This window comes from Pan paniscus, chromosome 20, assembly GCF_029289425.2.
Source record: "Pan paniscus chromosome 20, NHGRI_mPanPan1-v2.0_pri, whole genome shotgun sequence".
NCBI classification, from domain to species: Eukaryota; Metazoa; Chordata; class Mammalia; order Primates; family Hominidae; genus Pan; species Pan paniscus.
Genome location: NC_073269.2, coordinates 9,964,832 through 9,977,942, shown reverse-complemented (window position 1 = coordinate 9,977,942; position 13,111 = coordinate 9,964,832). Strand labels below are relative to the sequence as shown.

Here is a 13,111-nt window from a genome sequence, read left to right as displayed (position 1 = left end):
CTTTGGGAGGGTGAGGTGGGTGGATCACCTGAGCTCAGGAGTTTGAGACCAGCCTGGCCAACATGGTGAAACCCCGTCTGTACTAAAAACACAAAAATTAGCCGGGTGTGGTGGTAGGCACCTGTAGTCCCAGCTACTCAGGAGACTGAGACAGGAGAATCGCCTGAACACAGAGATGGAGGGTGCAGTGAGCTGAGGTCGCACCACTGCACTCCAGCCTGGGTGACAGAGCGAGACTCCATAAAAAAAAAAAAAAAAAAAAAAATGTTTTGGCCGGGCACGGTAGCTCACGCCAGTAGTCCCCGCACTTTGGGAGGGTGAGGTGGGCAGATCACCTGAGGTCAGGAGTTCGAGACCAGCCTGGCCAACATGGTGAAACCCCATCTCTACTAAAAATATGAAAATTAGCTGGGCATGGTGGCGCATGCCTGTAATCCCAGCTACTAAGGAGGCTGAGGCAGGAGAATCGCTTGAACCTGGGAGGCGGAGGTTGCAGTGAGTCAAGATCGCACCACTGCACTCCAGCCTGGGAGACAGAATTGAGACTCCATCTCAAAAAAATAAAAAAGTGCTTTATGCAATATCTGGCATACAGTAGGTGCATAGCAAGTGGTTGTGGTTCTTTGAATTTTTTTAGCAAGAGACAGCTCTAAACCAGGGCTTCCCACTCCTTGCCCAACAGAAATCCCTCCCCTCTGCCCTTTAAGAAATTAAGTGTGGCCCATAGACTTAGGGAAGGGGAATCGCTGGGCTCGATTTCCATTGCAGCTGTAATCTATAATGTTGCATTACAGTTTTTAAAACAAGAGGCCTCTCAAATGCTGCACGCTGTGGAGTTAAGTGCTGGAAGCCACTGATGGTGTCTCTCGGCTTCTTCCAGTCTTGCAATCATAGCCACCTCGTGCCAACGAGCTGTGAAACTACTGGGGTGCCCGTGTACCCAGCCACAGAAAACGCATATCAGGCCTCGCGGGGAGCTCGTAAAAGGCACTGAAGCTTCCCCTGCGTGTATGCTGCTGGCCACAGCAGACCAAATATTTACAGACTCAGCTGAAATGAAACCCAGCAGGGTGGATCTCACAGGTGGTCCGGGAAAGGTCCCCATTGCTGGGGAAACAGTGCACAGAGCAGGAAGGAAACCCACTTGGCCAAGGCCCCCTGCCAAGCAAGTCAAGATGAAATCCAGGCTCAAGAGCTGGGCTCTGAGTCCTTTGTTTTCTTGCTCATTTAGCTTAGCAAATGCTTCTTGGGTACTTACTGCGAGCAGGGCTCCATGGCAGAGATGCAGCCATGACTGAGACAAGCCTGCAGGTTCCTGTTGTCTGGAGGTGGAATGAGACTGGCTTCTTGGAGGAGGGGACTGGGCAGACCTAAGCCATGAGGAGTGAAGGAGCCCCAGAAGGGCTTTCCAGAAGAAGAAACAGGGTGTGCAGAAGCCCCCAGGAAGGAAAGGACAAGCCTCCCACCCTTTTTTTGTTTTTCGGAGCGATGGGATCTTGCTCTGTCGCCCAGGCTGGAGTACAACGGCGCGATCATAGCTCACTGCAACCTTGAGCTCCTGGAAGTAACCCTCATGCCCCAGCCTCCTGAGTAGCTGGGACTCCAGGCATGAGCCATGCACCTGGCCTAGCACCTTTGAGCAACAGAGCAGGCAGGAACATGGGGACCTGGGGCCGCAGTGGCTGATCAGGGATGGGACCACCAGCCTGTAGGGTTTCTTCTTCTTGAGAAGAAGACAGCCAGCCCTCCTCGAAGGGTTTGAGGGTAACACTCAAATGTCTCTCTTCAGGCCTTTCCTTGCTTGAGATCCAAATCCTCACTGTCCCCGTGTCCCCGGTCTCCCCATGCCATGAGCACTTTCACCTCCAGGAAGCTAGCACCAGCCAGCCCTGGGGAAGGAGGGGCGAGCCACACTGGACTCAGGGCCCTGGCTCTGTTTGGACAAAGACACAGCAGGGGGGCCACAAGCCGCCTCCAGTTTTGGGATCCCTGCTCCAAAGACCAGAACATAGGAGCAAGCAGGCTGGCAGAACTGGTGGGCACAGCTGGGCATGGTGCCTCACACCTGTACTCCAAGCACTTTGGGAGGCCGAGGCAGGCAGATCACTTGAGACCAGCCTGGTCAACATGATGAAACTCCATCTCTACTAAAAACACAAAAATTAGCCAGGTGTGGTGGTGCACGCCTGTAATCCCAGCTACTCGGGAGGCTGAGGCAGGAGAATCACTTGAATCTGGGAGGTGGAAGTTACAGTGAGCTGAGATCACACCACTGCACTCCAGTCTGGGTGACAGAGTGAGACTCTGTATAAAAAAATAAATATAATTAGCCAGGCGCGGTGGCTCATGTCTGTAATCCCAGCACTTTGGGAGGCTGAGGTGGGTGGATCACCTGAGGTCAGGAGTTCGAGATCAGCCTGGTCAACATGGCAAAACCTTGTCTCTACTAAAAATACAAAAATTAGCAGGGCATGGTGGCGCATGCCTGTAATCCCAGCTACTCGGGAGGCTGAGGCAGGAGAATCTCTTGAACCTGGGAGGTGGAGGTTGCAGTGAGCTGAGATTGCACCACTGCACTACAGCCTGGGCGACAGAGTGAGAGTCCGTTGGGCATCACACCCCCACTCACTCAGCCCCTGGCTGAGTCATAGCAGGTGGACACTCATGGGGACCAAGACGCCGTTGAGGGACGGGACCCAAGAGATGCGGCTATAAGTGGGGTGTGCTGGGTCACTGGAGATGCCTGGCTTGCTTATTGACGAAGCCTCAGGCTCTGGAGGTGGGGGAAGCCGTGGGGGAGGGAAGGGGAGAAAAAAGAGGGATGGAGAGAGAAACACACCGAGACACAGAAAAAGAGAGATTCAGGGAGAAGAGAGACAGAGACTGAGACACAGAGTGAAACAGACGCACACACACAGGGACGCAAATAGACAAAAGCAGAAACAGATGAACCCAGGACCTGCACAGATGTGGATCTGCACTTGGGGCAGCCGGGCCCTCTACTCCATGTGCCCACTAGGTGGCGCCCAAGAGCCACGCTCTGCAACGCAGCCGACCCGGTTGGGCCCCTCCTGCCGCGGAAGCCCCCATCTCTCTGCCCGCCCAGCGTTTCCCCCACGGGCCCAACACCACCTTAGTGGGAGGCCCTGGAGGCGCAGGTGGAGGCTGGAATGGGGGCTTCCTCAAGGGTCGAGGGTCTCCAGAGCCTCCCAACCCGGCCCCCGGTAGGCGAAGGCCCTGGTTGTGTCTGTGCTTCTCTTAGAGTGAGTTTGTATTGGTCTCAGGAGTGGACGTGCCTGCTTCTGTCTTGGGGTGTGGATCTGGTGAATCTCCGTGTGTGAGGCTTAAGGCCGTGTGTCTCTCTGTGTGCATCTGCGTTTGTCATGGGGCGTGTGTCCCTGTGTGTGTCTGTGTTTGCTCTGGGGGGCATGTGTCTCTGCGCATGTGACTACGTGTCTCATTTTTCTCTTGCTACATATCATGGCTGTATTTGCCTTGGGTGTGTCTGTGTCTCTGTGTGACTGACTTCTCCTCATGCTGTGTACATTTTGGTGTATCCGGGCTGGCGAGTGACTTGATGTGTGCCTCATGTCTCCACCCCCCTTGGAAAGCTGCCTCTCCCGCCCCTGCTCACCTTTCCTGGCGGCTCTGTATAGAGTCACCAAAGAATTCAAGAACTGAAATATTTATGAAGTGCTTCCTGGGGTCCCCTGGAGAGACAGGAGCGACTGTTCATGGAGCTGTGTGTCTGTGGGTCTGACCAAACGAGATTTAGATCCTGCTCAAACTAAGCACCTACTATGTGCCAGGCCTTGGCTCGGGTACTGCCTTCATGCTATGCATTCAGTTTCCTCATCTGTAAAATGGGCCTGATATTCGGCCGGGCGCGGTGGCTCACGCCTGTAATCCCAGCACTTTGGGAGGCCGAGGCGGGTGGATCACAAGGTCAGGAGATCGAGACCATCCTGGCTAACATGGTGAAACCCCGTCTCTGCTAAAAAAAAAATAGCTGGGCGTGGTGGCGGGCGCCTGTAGTCCCAGCTACTTGGGGGGCTGAGGCAGGAGAATGGCCTGAACCCGGGAGGCGGAGCTTGCAGCGAGCCGAGATCGCGCCACTGCACTCCAGCCTGGGCAACAGAGTGAGACTCTGTCTCAAAAAACAAAACAAAACAAAACAAAACAAATTATAAAAAAAAAAAAAAAGGGTGAAATTCCACCATGGCGTACCGTGGCCAGGGCCAGGGCCAGAAAGTGTAGAAGGTTATGGCGCAGCCCATCAGCCTCATCTTCAGATACTTACAAAATAGATCGCGGATTCAGGTGTGGCTCTATGAGCAAGTGAATATGCGGATAGAAGGCTGTATCATTGGTTTTGATGAGTATATGAACCTTGTATTAGATGATGCAGAAGAGATTCATTCTAAAAGTCAAGAAAACAACTGGGTCGGCTCATGCTAAAAGGAGATAATATTACTCTGCTACAAAGTGTCTCCAACTAGAAATGATCAATGAAGTGAGAAATTGTTGAGAAGGATACAGTTTGTTTTTAGATGTCCTTTGTCCAATGTGAACATTTATTCATATTGTTTTGATTACCCTTGTGTTACTACAAGATGGCAATAAATACTATGGGATTGTTTGTGTTAAAAAAAAATGGGCTTGATATTAGCATCTATCTCATAGCATTGCTATGAGGTGAGTTGAGGTTTGTAAAACCTTGAACACGCCTGGAGCATGATAAAGCCTCAATGTGATAAATTATCTCAGGCTGGGTGTGGTGGCTCACGCCTGGAATTCCAGCACTTTGAGAGGCCAAGGTGGGCAGATTTGTTTTGAGCCCAGGAGTTCGAGACCAGTCTGGGTAACATGGCAAAACCCTGTCTCTACAAAATAATAATTATAATAATAATAACAATAACAATAATAATAATAATACAATAATTAGCCACGCGGGATGGTGTGCACCTATAGTCCCAGCTACTCGGGAGGCTGAGGTGGGAGGATCACTTGAGCCCAGGAGGTGGAGGTTGCAGTGAGCTGAGATCACGCCGCTCTACTCCAGCCTGGGTGACACAGAGCCAGACCTTCCCTCAAAGAAAAAAAAAAAAAAAGGAAAAATCACCTCATTTAATTCTAGTAACTACAAGCACATCTATTAACCTATGGGTCAGTGGGGAGCCCCTGAGAATTCTTCACTCACTGCTAAGAACTTGAGGGTTGTCAAAAAGGCCTAAATAGATTGGATGCTCGGACGTCTGTCTGCATAAAAACTTTCCTTTTAGCTTAGCTCAGCGGTTCTCAAACTTCAGAAAACTGAGTAGACGGGATCATGCTGGGTATAAAAATCAGGGGCATGAGTTGTTTCGACATTGGGAACTCAGCGGTGGACAGAACAGACAAAATAGCCGTTGGGGAGTTTCTGTTCTGATGGGGAAAAGATAATAAATGCGGTTGTCACTCTTCAAATGTGAGTCATTATGGTTATTTTCCATCAAAGACTTTCAATATACTTTGCCATTTCGCCCTCCAGAAAGATGGTACTTGGTACTAACTTATCCCAGCAATGTATGCAAGTGCTCACTGCCTTGTACCTTCACAAAAACTATTATTGGATCTTTTTGTCAAATATTAGAGTGGTGAAATTCTTTTTTTTTTTTTTTTTGAGACGGAGTTCACTCTTGTTGCCTAGGCTGGAGTGCAATGGCACGATCTCGGCTCACCGCAACCTCCACCTCCCAGGTTCAAGCACTTCTCCTGCCTCAGCCTCCCGAGTAGGTGGGATTACAGGCATGCGCCACCATGCCTGGCTAATTTTGTATTTTTAGTAGAGACAGGGTTTCTCCATATTGGTCAGGCTGGTCTCGAACTCCCAACCTCAGGTGATTCGCCCATCTCAACCTCCCAAAGTGCTGGGATTACAGGCATGAGCCACCGTGCCCAGCAGTGAAATTCTTTTTTACAAGTCTTTTACAATTTCCCACCTATGTCTTGTGTGTGTCCAAAGTGTATGCACGTTCTTTGCACGTGTTGCTTTATTTTTATTGATTTCTAACAACTCTTTATATATGAGGAATGCTACTTTGTTTAAACATGTTGGTGGCAGATAGCCTTTGTTTCTAATAGAATGAGGCTAGAAAAACACAACTTGCCAATAGGGACCACCATAAACCTTCATTTACCCAACAAACATCCTGGAAGTGAATCAATCAATCCCTTCCTTCCTTCCTTCCTTCCTTCCCTCCCTCCCTCCCTCCCTCCCTCCCTCCCTCCTTCCTTCCTTTTCTCCCTCCCTCCTTCTTTCCTTCCTCTCCTCCCTTCCTCCCCGCTCTCTTCCTTCCTTCCTTTAGATGGAGTTTTGCTCTTGTCACCCAGGCTGGAGTGCAGTGGTACAATCTTGGCTCACTGCAACCTGCGCCTCCTAGGTTCAAGTGATTCTCCTGCCTTAGCCTCCAGAGTAGCTGGGATTACAGGCACCCGCCACCACAACCGGGATTACAGGTGTGTGCCTGTAGTCCCAGCTACTCAGGAGGCTGAAGTGGGAGGATCGCTTGAGCCTGGGAGGTTGAGGCTGCAGTGAGCCATGATCATGCCACTGTACTCCAGCCTGGGCAACAGAGTAAGATCCTGTCTCATAAAGTAAAATAAGATAAAATAAAATAATAGCATAGGCCGGCCGGGCACGGTGGCTCAATGCCTGTAATTCCAGCACTTTGGGAGGCCAAGGCGAGTGGATCACGAGGTCAGGAGATCAAGACCATCCTGGCCAACATGGTGAAACCCCGTCTCTACTAAAAATACAAAAAATTAGCTGGGCATGGTGGCGGGCGCCTGTAGTCCCAGCTACTCGGGAGGCTGAGGCAGGAGAATGGCATGAACCCGGGAGGCGGAGCTTGCAGTGAGCCAAGATTGTGCCACTGTACTCCAGCCTGGGCAACAGAGCAAGACTCTGTCTCAAATAAATAAATAAATAAAAATAAATAATAATAATAATAATATAGGCCAGAATGCCTGTTCATCAGAGGCCGGGCAGCAGGGAGAAGTGTGGGGGGGGGGGGCTGCATATTCCACCAATCCTGTAGGCAAATAGGGAAGGAGGGTGGGTGCCAGGCCCACTTGCCCCCATCTGTAACATATCCACTGCCCTTTGCATTGCCACATTCTGGAATTATACATACTTTGCCTCTTGTAATGTAGAAGAGATTTCTTTCTTTCTTTTTTTTTTTTTTTCCGAGAGAGGGTCTTGCTCTGTTGCCCAGGCTGGAGTGCAGTGGTGCAATCATAGCTCACTGCAGCCTCCAACTCCTGGTCTCAGGTGATCCACTTGCCTCAGTCTCCTGAGTAGCTGGGACTACGGGGGCGCACACCACCACGCCCAACTAATTTTAAAATTCTGGCCAGGCATGGTGGCTCATACCTGTAATCCCAGCACTTTGGGAGACTGAGGCAGGCGGATCACTTAAGATCAGGAGTTCGAGACCAGCCTGGCTAACATGGTGAAACCCCGTGTCTACTAAAAATATAAAAATTAGCCTGGCGTGGTGGCGCATGCCTCTAACCTCAGCTACTCAGGAGGCAGGAGAATCGCTTGAACCTGGGAGGTGGAGGTTGCAGTGAGCTGAGTTCGTGAAAAGACACTCCAGCCTAGGTGAAAGAGTGAGACTCCGTCTCAAAAAAAAAAAAAAAAAAATTGTAGAGTCAGGGCCTTGCTATGTGGCTTAGGCTAGTCTTAAAATCCTGGCCTCAAGCGATCCTCCTGCCTCGGCCTCCCAAAGTGCTAGGGTTACAGGCAAGAGCCACCATGCCCGGACTCTGGCCCATTTTTAAAAGCCTATTCCTCTTGCTTCCTGCTGAACTTTCTTAAAACTTACTACTGCAGCTTTTTCTCCCCTAAGACAGCCAGAGGGGATGTATGGTGATTACCGCTCAGAGCCCCCACCCACCCACTAGAGAGCTCTGAGATTCCACAATGTTCAGGAGGACTGAACACCAGCTGTTCTAAGATCCTAAGGTCTACATGTTCAGTGATCCCACGATTCTAAGCCTCCCAGACTCCAGAGCTCAGGGATTCTCTGAGCTCATCACTGTCTGCCTGGGTCTTCCATAATTGCCCGCAACAGATAATACAGTGTCTCGAGGCAAAAACCATGATCCCTCTAATCCACAGACCCAGGCAGAGGGGCCGGTCGCCCACAGCCACTGGACTTTTCCTAACAGCTTAATGAGAAAGTCAGAATTAACTGGAAGTGGCACCTAGCACTCCCAGGGCTCAGCGTGGCCTCCCCGTGTTAAAGCCGAGTGTCCCCAGGCCTCCCTTTGACCTTCTTGGACACCAGCAATTATGATGGGCGAGGCCTGGAATTCAGCCTGAATAGGGAAGTGGCTGGGGCCATGGTGACCTAGTTCTTCAGGTTAAGCCAGCCCGCCCACCTTCCCCGGAGAGTGACCAGCCCAGCCTGGGTTCTCATTCTGCCACTACTCCTCTCCCGGCCTCAGTTTCCCTCCTTTGTTCAAGGAGGTCAGGGATCATGCCAGCCTCCTACTTTGCTGTGTTACATGTAAATTTCTTGGCACATGTATTATGTTATCATCTCTCTTTGTGCACACGGATACCTTCCCAGAAAGGACACTGCTGGCTTATACCTTTTTCAAATAGCTATTGTCAGAGAGCTTACACCATTTCACACTCTGAACCCCAGCAGCATGAGGCTGCTCTTTTCCCAAAACCCTGAAAACACAGCAAATGCTCAGACTTTTTCATCTTTACCAGCCAGACAGATGAAAAGAAGAAAAAGATATTTCATGGTAGTTTTTTTTTATATTTAGGTTACCATGAGCGAGAATGAACTCCCTTGCCTATGCCCAGAAGACGTTTGTATTTCCTTTTCAGAAAACCGTTCATGTGTGGTGGCTTATGCTTGTAATCCCAGCACTTTGGGAGGCTGAGGTGGGAGGATTGCTTGAATCCCAGGAGTTCGAGACCAGCCTGGGCAACATGGCGAAACCTTGTCTCTACTAAAAATACTAAAAATTAGCCGGGAGGGGTGGTACACAGTTTCAGTGAGCCAAGATTGTGTCACTGCATTCCAGTGTGGGAAACAGCAAGACCCTGTTTGCTCAAAAACAAAACAAAACAACAACAACAAAAATCCATTCATGTCTTTCACCCTTTTTTGGACTGGCTTGTTAATCCATATTGATTTCTAGATGCTTTTTACATATTAAGGATATCAGTCTCTTGTCTATCATGTTTTGGAAGATTTTCCCCCTTGATGTTGCCTCTTCATCTTCTAGTATTTTTTATTTGTTTGTTTTGTTTTTCTTTTTTCTTTTTTTTTTTTGAGATGGAGTTTCGCTCTTGTTGCCCAGGCTGGAGTGCAATGGTGCGATGTTGGCTCACCGCAACCACTGCCTCCTGGGTTCAAATGATTCTCCTGCCTCAGCCTCCCAAGTAGCTGGGATTACAGGCATGCACCACCACACCCAGCTAATTTTGAATTTTTAGTAGAGACAGGGTTTCTCCATGTTGGCCAGGCTGGTCTCGAACTCCCTACCTCAGGGGATCTGCCTGCCTCAGCCTCCCAAAGTGCTGGGATTACAGGCGTGAGCCACCGTGCCCGGCCTGTTTTGTTTTTCTTAAGACAGTCTCTCACTCTGTCGCCCAGGCTGGAGTGCAGTGGTGCAATCTTGGCTCACTGCAACTGTGTACTCCACAGTTGCCATTGTACTCCACCCTGGGCATTGTACTTCAACCTCCTGGGTTGAAGCCATTCTCCTGCCTCAGCCTCCCAAGTAGCTGGAATTATAGGCACCCACCACCACACCTGGCTAATTTTTGTATTTTTAGTAGAGACAGGGTTTCACCATGTTGGCCAGGCTGGTCTCGATCTCCTGACCCCAGGTGATCCACCCACCTTGGCCTCCCAAAGTGCTGAGATTATAGGAGTGAGCCACTGTGCCCAGTCTCTCACCCCTTTTTCAATTTGCTTGTTAATCCTTATTGATTTCCAGATGCTCTTTACATATTAAGAAAATCAGTCTTTTGTCTGTCGTGTTTTGGAAAACTTTCTTCCTTGATGTTGCCTTTTGATCTTCTAGTATTTTTTTAATGTGCATATGTGTGTAGGAATTTTATATTTGTAGTCAGTTATTAATCTTTTAATTAAAGGTTTCTGGGTTTAATATGCTTTAACACAGTTAAGATTATTTTTATTTTTATATTTTTTTGAGACGGAGTATCACTCTGTCACACAGGCTGGAGTGCAATGGTGTGGTCTCGGCTCACTGCCAGCTCCACCTCCCGGGTTCAAGTGATTCTCCCGCCTCAGCCTCTTGAGTAGCTGGGATTACAGGCATGCACCACCACACCTGGCTAATTTTTGTATTTTTAGTAGAGACGGGGTTTCACCATGTTGGCCAGGCTGGTCTTGAACTCCTGACCTCTTGATTTGCCCGCCTCAGCCTCCCAAAGTGCTGGGATTACAGGCATGAGCCACCGCGCCTGGCCCAGATTATTTTTATTTTTAACTCCTGTGTTTTCTCCTAATATTTGTATAGTTTATTTCGCTGGGGGCAAGGGTTGAAGGGGCCATCTGGAATTTAATTTGGTTTGAGTTATCTTTAAAATCTCCATCTGAAAAAAAAAAAAAAAAAAAGGCTGGACGTGGTGGCTCACGCCTGTAATCCCAGCAATTTGGGAGGCCGAGGCAGGCAGATCACTTGAGGTCAGGAGTTTGAGACCACCCTGGCTAACATGGTGAAACCCTGTCTCTACTAAAAATGCAAAAATTAGCCTGGCGTGGTGGCGCACGCCTGTAATTCCAGCTACTCAGGAGGCTGAGGCGGGAGAATCGCTTGAACCCAGGAGGCAGAGGCTGCAGTGAGCCGAGATATTGCCACTGCACTCCAGCCTGCGTGACAGAGTGAGACTCCATCTCAAAAATAGTAATAATAATAATAAAAACTAGAAACCTCCATCTGAACTCTCATGGTTGTATAAGAGTGATGTTTGTGGGCTGGGCGAGGTGGCTCCCACCTGTAATCCCAGCACTTTGGGATGCCGAGGCCGGTGGATCACCTGAGATCGGGAGTTCAAGACCAGCCTGACTAACATGGAGAAACCCCGTCTCTACTAAAAATACAAAAAATTAGCCAGGCTTGGTGGCGCATGCCTGTAATCCCAGCTACTTGGGAAGGCTGAGGCAGGAGAATTGCTTGCACCTGGGAGGCGGAGGTTGCGGTGAGCTGAGATTGTGCCATTGTACTCCACCCTGGGCAACAAGAGTGAAACTCTGTCTCAAAAAAAAAAAAAAAAAAAAAAAAGTGATGTTTGTGTAATGAATGGATTACAACAAAACTGCTAATGCTAGGTGGCCTGGGTTCGAATCCCAGCTCTGCCACTTTTCTCTCTGTTTCCTCTGGGAAATCTCTTTTCTTCTCTATGCCTCAGTTTTCTCACTTGTAAAATGGGAAGTCATAGTGTCATGAGAAAAGTAAGAGATGCTTCCCCCACCCCAATAAAGTACCTAGAAGACTGTCTGTCACTTAGCAGGTGCTCTTTTCTTTTCTTTTCTTTTTTGAGACGGAGTTTCCCTCTTGTTGCCCAGGCTAGAGTGCAGTGGCAGATCTCCGCTCACCACAACCTCCACCTCCTGGGTTCAAGCGATTCTCCTGGCTCAGCCTCCTGAGTAGTTGGGATTACAGGCACCCACCACCACGCCCGGCTAATTTTTTTGTATTTTTTGTAGAGACGGGGTTTCTCTGTGTTGGTCAGGTAGATCTCGATCTCCCAACCTCAGGTGATCTGCCCACCTCCGCCTCCCAAAGTGTTGGGACTACAGGCGTTAGCCCCTGCACCCAGCCTTTCTCTTTTTTTCCTTCTCTTCCTCTCTCTCTCTCTTTCTTTCTTTCATTCTTTCTTTCCTCTTCTCTTTCTCTCTCTCTCCCTCTTTTTTTTTTTTTTTTTTTTTTTTTTTGAGACGGAGTCTCGCTGTGTCTCCCAGGCTGGAATGCAGTGGCGCACGATCTCGGCTCACTGCAAGCTCCGCCTCCCAGGTTCACGCCATTCTCTTGCCTCAGCCTCCGGAGTAGCTGGGACTACAGGCGCCCGCCACCACGCCCGGCTAATTTTTTGTATTTTTGGTAGAGACGGGGGGTTTCACCGCGTTAGCCAGGATGGTCTCGATCTCCTGACCTTGTGATCTGCCCACCTGGGCCTCCCAAAGTACTGGGATTACAGGCGTGAGCCACCACACCCGGCCTTTTTTTTTTTTTTTTGCGATAAGTCTCGCTCTGTGGCTCAGGCTGGAGTGCAGTGGCACAATCTCGGCTCACTGCAACCTCTGTCTGCGGGTTCAAGCGATTCTTCTGCCTCAGCCTCCTGAGTAGCTGGAACTACAAGCATGTGCCACCACGCCTGGCTAATTTTTGTACTTATAGTAGAGACGGGGTTTCACCGCGTTGGCCAGGTTGGTCTCGAACTCCTGACCTCACGTGCTCCGCCCGCCTCAGTCTCCCAAAGTGCTGGGATTCCAGGCATGAGCCACCGCACCTGGCCTAAAAGTAAATTTTTTTAAATGTAGGCTGAGCGTGGTGGCTGAGGGTTATAATCCCACCGCTTTGGGAGGCCAAGGCGGAGAATCACTTGACGTCAGGAGTTCAAAACCAGCCTGGGCAACACAGCCAGGCCCCATCTCTACAAAAACTACAAAAGTGAGCTGGGCTTGGTGGCAGCGCCTGTAGTCCCAGCTACTCGAGAGGCTGAGGCGGGAGGATCGCTTGAGCCCGGGAGGTCAAGGCTGCAACGAGCCATGATTGCGCCACTGCGCTCCAGCCTGTCCTTAAAAAGATCAAATAAAGTGGCCTCCCAGCCTCCCTCCCTGGAGCCTCCACCATGTAACCCCCTGGACATTCGCGCGTCTCCTTGGCTGGGATGACCTCGCTGATGGCTCTGTGCTGAGTGGCCACCCCGCCTCTAGACCCCGGGGCGCACTCTGGGGCCAGCAGTGGGGAGCGGACGCCTGAGGGGACCGTGGCACCCGCCCCGCCCCGCCGGGCCGGGCCTGCCCACTGCGTGCCGGGCGTGTCCGGGCGGGCGGAGCGCGGGCGCGGCGGG

General features: G+C 50.3%; 1 pseudogene; it reads left to right on the top strand.

The window, feature by feature from the left end:
- The first annotated feature begins 3,273 nt into the window (after positions 1 to 3,273).
- LOC129394733 (small nuclear ribonucleoprotein E-like) lies at positions 3,274 to 6,190 on the top strand (annotated as a pseudogene).
- The last annotated feature ends 6,921 nt before the right edge of the window (positions 6,191 to 13,111 follow it).